This window comes from Pipistrellus hanaki, assembly GCF_964339955.1.
Source record: "Pipistrellus hanaki genome assembly, chromosome: 1".
Classification (NCBI taxonomy): domain Eukaryota; kingdom Metazoa; phylum Chordata; class Mammalia; order Chiroptera; family Vespertilionidae; genus Pipistrellus; species Pipistrellus hanaki.
Genome location: NC_140503.1, coordinates 175,169,943 through 175,176,388, shown reverse-complemented (window position 1 = coordinate 175,176,388; position 6,446 = coordinate 175,169,943).

Below are 6,446 nucleotides of genomic sequence, written 5' to 3'. Positions count from 1 at the left end.
TTTTTAACAGAGTGAGTGTGTGGATTTTTAATTTTGATAGTGGTAAATTTCCCTTAAGAAAACCTTAGTCGTTGTACTGTCACATAGAATTTGTGACATTTGTTTTCCTACATGAAGGATAATGTTAGATATTATAATTACTTTTCACCTTTAGTGATCAAACAAGTGAACAGTTGTAGGTCACTGTTTTATAGTGTCTTTTGTGGTTACAACTTAAGAAGGAAGCTTTTATCATGGATGTGTTGGGCAATTATATGTACTTGTTTTCCTATGAATTAATACTTTATATACTTTGAACACATTTAAAACAGGTTGGTGGTCTTATTTGTGTTGTTTATTATTTTAATATATTAACAAATTAGATTATTTAGTACATTTTTATATAGCAATTCATGTTTCATAATTATTCCATGTCTTTTGTGTTTTATAAGTAACTTGTTATTTAAGCATTCTATTACCCAAAAGTTCTGTTTTCTTCAATGTTTTGAAATCCCATGTTTATCACTCTTAAATTACAAAAATGCTCTTGGATTGACTAATGGACATTTAATTCTGATTCATTGTCTGCTTACACTTTTACCAACATCTATTTTAAATGACTATCTTTAAAATATGTTTTAATATCTATAAAACTATGTCCCTCTCAACACATGAATTTTTTTTCTATCAGAAATTTAGCGATAATTTTGACTTCCTTAGGAAACAAGTGGCGTGCCTGAGGTCACATAGTTGGGGTGGGCAGAGGCAGCATTTGAAATAAAATCTGCTTAGCTTCAAAATGTCTCCTCTATTTTCATAGTTCTTCTTTCATAAAAATCCAATTGTTTTTATTCAGCAGGAAAATAAATCTGTGTGTTCTGTGTGCCGGATTTTGTGCTAACTGCTAAAGCCACAAATATAAATTACTTTGTTTCTTGACTTAAGAGCTTATTGCTTAATATCCTATTGTTATCCTTTTTTATTGCCAATTTCCCTCCAGAAAATCATATATAAATCTTGATAAAGCTTTTTAAATCCATAAAAGTAGTCATTTTTAATATAATAAATATGTCAGTTTGGCACAGAGACAATATCTAAAATAATTTTCAGTTGCATCTATTTTATGGGAAATGAAAGGTTAAAAAGAAATAGAAGCAATGTTTATATTTGTAAATAATAGTATTATATCTTCTACAAAACAGTTGCATTAGGAGTTTTTATAAAAAAAAAGTCCTCACTTCTAACTCATGTTCCCTAATTCCTCTCTAAAGATTACTTGATATATTAGAAAACATGTCTCAGGTTTCACATTCTTTCGCCTTATAATAGTTATTTATAGCTGCATCAAATGTTACCCTGAAACTCAGTGGCTTAAACCAAGAATATTTATTATCTCACAATTTCAGTAAGGCGAGAATCCACTTGAAGCTAGGCTGGGTGTTGTGCTTCAAGTTGCAATCAAGATGTCAGGCAGGACCACTGTCCTTGTAAGGTTCAATGGAGCAAGGATCTACTTCCGAGCCTGCTCACCAGGTTGTTGGCAGGTTCAGGGCCTTGGTCTTCCAACCTCTGCTCCTCAGAGGCCACCCTCAATTCATTGCCTCTTAGACTTCTCTACAGCGCCCCTCACAAACACAGCAGCCTGTTTCAGCAGAGCAAACAAGCAAGCAAAAAGACAAGAGAAAGGTGTGTTAACAAATGGTCAGATTCTAATCTAGTCATGGCAGTCCCATTCCATCACCTTTGCTGGATTTGATTCATTAGAAATGGGTCACTAGGTCCACGCTGCAGTCAAGTGGGGGATCATAAAGAGCACATGAGTTACAGGAGGCAGGAGGAATTAGAGATCATCCTAGTAGTCTGCCTACCACTCTCCTCTCTGCACTAATTCTGCCACTCTGGCTTAGCTTCATGATAGAGAGTCATAGAAGAAGAGAAACATATTTATATAACTTATTATCCATAAAATCATATCTATATGCATGAAATAAAATTATCGGTCGATATTTTCTTAATGTTTTCTATTATTGACTATAGCTTACATTTATTAAACATTTACTGTATGACCGGTCCTGAACTTAATACTGTACAAGTTTTATCTCATTTAGTATTCGCATAGGTTACAGGCAGAATCTAATACTCTTTTCCCCTTGTTATATTTGCAGAAGCCAGGACACAGAGAATCTAAGTAAGTTGCTCCAGGTCATACATTTAGTAAAAACCCGATAGCCTATCTCCAACTCCATGATTGCCACCGCTGCATTGTGAACAAAGTTATGTTTTTTAAGTCTCTCTGCATATTGCAATTTTCTGTAATTTTCAGGCCCAAATCATCTTTGAGGTAGAACTTTTGGGGTTCTGTTTGGGAAAAAATGCCAGCTGTGAGTTAAGGTTTGCACAGACATTATGCGACGGCCGCACAGAAATTTTATTAGCCCGTAGCAGTTAGTACCCTGACCTGTGAAACAGCCTGAGCAGACAGAAGCTGTTTGCAGATAATTGCACTGACATTCCTACTTCATTACTTTTCACAGAATTGAATTTGTGGTGCGCATGCCAGAGTACACGACTAGTGCCTTTAGGAAGAAGACACGTCACACGTCCCTTTTCTGAGCTGAATGGAAAGTTCTTGACAGGAGGTGACTTTGCAGCAGAGGACACATTCTTCATTAAAGAGACCAGTCTTAATTAAAATAAAATATTTTGAAATTGTTTTGGATGAGCCTGTGTATCAAGCCTAGCTATGGATAGAAGAGACTAGATGACAGAAAGTTGTTATGGAACACAGGTCTCTGTGCAAATGTGGTATTCGTGCCAATATAGACCCAGCATCTACTAGGTCACCCACTTTTATACTCTGAGGAGGAATAAAACCTGAGACAAACACAGATATGTTATGAAGGATTACTTTTGCATTCAAGTAGCAAGATGAAGAACTTTGTAATGTTTGATGGGAAATAATTGTAATGAACAAAACTAAAGAGTTAAACATAATACCAGGTTCCTTCACCTACTGAATGAACTTCATGGTGCTGGAACCAGTCCATTTTCTAATTAGTCATTCAAGTCGCTTCATTAAATGAGTTCCTGGTGAAAATCGATTGTTTGTATGTCACTGTTATTCCCTCCCTCATTCCACCAGTGATTGCACATCCCCCTCCCTTTTTTTTAAAGAGGCTTTTCCTGACAGTGCAATCCCACACATGATCATTTTTACACAATTGAAAATATATCACAGTTCCAGAAGCATTCTTAAAATGTATGGGTTAAGGAATAATTATAAAGCAAGTACACATTTAACCATACTCAAGAATTAGAAGCATGACAGTAACTCACATTCCTATTTTATGTTATTTGTTGCTTTATCTCTTTCATTCAACTCTTGTCTCTTCTTGACAGCTTCACCACTTGTTTGTGCATCCCTAAAAAGCATAATTTTTTTTTTTTTGCCTATTTTTGAATGGTATTTAAATGGAATCACATTTAAAATACTTTGAAATTAGATAGTGGCTATGTTTGCACAGTTCTATGAACATTAAAAACCATAAAATGTTATTTTTATGTTATCTGAGAATCGTATCTCGGAAATTTGTCTATTTTTTTTTTCCTATCACAATTTAAGCTTTTATTGCCTGAATATAAAAATTTGTTACAATTATGCTTATATCTTTCTGGGGAGTTGTACCTTTTATCATGAATAACTACCTTTCCCTGTACTTTTTTATTTGTAGTCTATTTATCTAGTATGTATACCATTATGTCAGCTTTGTTTGATAAATAATTGGCTGGTTATAACTTTTTAAGAATTGTTTTACTGCCAAAACCGGTTTGGCTCAATGGATAGAGCGTCGGCTTGGGGACTGAAGGGTCCTGGGTTCGATTCCGTTCAAGGGCATGTACCTTGGTTGTGGGCACATCCCCAGTGGGGGGTGTGCAAGAGGCAGCTGATCGATGACTCTCTCTCATCGATGTTTCTAACTCTATCTCTCTCACTTCCTCTCTGTACAAAATAAATAAAATATATTAAAAAAAAAGAATTGTTTTACTTTCACCTTCTCTATTTTCCAATTCTAGATGTTTATTTTATAAGTAGTAAGGCCCTTGGAAGAACTCTAGTGATGCATTCACTGGTCATGTGCTTGGTTAAATTTGCAATCTAAGATATCTTAACTGTAATTGTTTATGATGCTACTTTTTCTCCTCAGCTTTTCCTCTGCCATACATCCCCTTCTGGGGAATGGCAATGCAGTGGCCATGGGAATTTTGGGGCTCAGCTAATGCAATAAGTACTTTAGGTGTTGAAGGATATGCTAATGTGACTTGTGGATTCCATTTTCCGAATACTTAATTCTTGTTTGCCATGTAGGAATGCCTTCCAGGGACTCTGGGGACTCACCTGGCATCATGGCACAGAACTTCCGGCCCTGAGGCTAAACTGCCATATGAAGTTGTCGCTCAGTACCTGGCACCAAAAGTGTGTATGAAATGGAGGAGAACTATGAGCGCAGAAATTTATCTGGGGAAAATTCTTCCAATCAAAGAGATTAAAAATTACAAACAGAGGATTTGGTTCTTCTTGATGTATAGTAAAAACAGAAGCTCTCTCCTGTCAGATAATTTACTGAATCAGTAATTCACATGTTACTCGGTAATTCACATGATACTCAGTAATTTACATGTATAATTATAAATATACAAGTTTCTTTTTAAGTATCTTACACTATAAAATCTGTTAGACTACCTGTGTTTTCTAACTTATAGACATGATTTAAATAAGTACTTCAGTGTGTTCAGTTTCATGTTCTTCGCATCTCAACATATGGGAGCACATATTAGTATATTTTATTCATCTTGTCCTTTAAGTCCCAGATGAAGTAACTCAGATAAAAAAATTTTTCTGCTAATATGACCCAAAATGTGAACATTGATGAAGATATCATAAAATATAAAGCTATCAACAATCATTTGGTAAATGAGTACATAATTTTTAAATATTATTTTCTTGTACAATCATATTTTAAATGCCGAGAAATCTCACAGCTCATACATGAAACAGTCCTGAGAGGTTTTTCTAATGCTGATAAAAATAATTTTAAAATCTGCATGTTAGAATAATAAGACTAAAGCTGAAACTGTCTATACTTACAATGTTAATATTTCAGTCATGTTTAAAAAATAGAAATTGTATTTCTATCCTGTTTACTAAAAAATTTCAAAAAATTGTTATTGTATGAAGAGCAATAAAAAAGTATGCAGCCAAAAAAATTAGGAAATACTATGATAGAGATTTGCCCAAAAGAAAGTCTCAAAAAGTTTTGTTTGTTTACTTATTTTGGTTTATGGTGTTTATGTGTGTTTTTTTAACTTTCAATTTATTATAATTTATATTCTCATTCTAATAAATGTTAAAATTTATACCTAATTCTTTATTCTTTATTTTTTTTAGAGAGAGGAACCCAATTTAAATAAACTATTGGCCCTTACAAAGCCTGGATTTGTGTCTCCCTTCCTCTTGGAATAGCCATTTATTTCTATTTTTTCATTAAGTGCATAAGAACAGTGTTATTGTTATGTTTAGGATTAACAACCATACTTTGAGTTGTCATTGAAGTTAGTCTAAATACTTAAGGAGCAGGAAACCTAATATTTTCTTCAGATCCTAGTTTCTGTGATGGCTTTATAACACCTGTGTTAATGAAATGACCTGATTGCTACAAATGTGTGAATTCAGTTGACGATTTAAGGTTAGATCCTACTCAGTTGAAGAATTTTATCGCTGAATGTTCACAGGAAGTTTATTTGGCTAGAGCCCAACATCAGGAAATGTTTTTATGGCATTGCTTATTTGCAAACATTTTGCTTCATCAGGCTAAACCGTTAAGCAGTTAAATATGAATAGATCCTGTGCATAATAATGTAAGTATCAGAGTAATTTAAAATACCTTTATCTAAAGGAAAATGCCATTCTGGTGCTGTTGTTAGCAATGAACATATGTCTTTAATATAAGATTTTTCATCATTGTAATTAACTACCGAGTTGCTGAAAGGGAAATGAATAATTTTGTAGAGGCAGTTTGCTCATATTATGGAAATATAATATTCACTCATATGTTACTTAATAGAATTTTCTATCATTGCACATCTGTAAGTCTAATGACAGCTATCTTTATTTATTTAGAACCAAATTCTAAAGTAACAGATGTACTGAAATAATATATTTGATGCAAAATTTCATTAGAATAATGTGCATGTGTGTGATATATATTATTATACATACACTTGTGGCTGATTAGCACAGATTTTTAGCACTTCTCATAAATGAGGCTGTGATTATGATTTCCAAACTCATGTGCTTTTAGATGTAGAAAGATAAAGTACATTATACTTTAAAGTATAAAGTTAGCACTCTATAGTTTGTACAAAATAGAAACCCCCTCCGTCTGAGCATAAAGGTAATTTATTAAAGC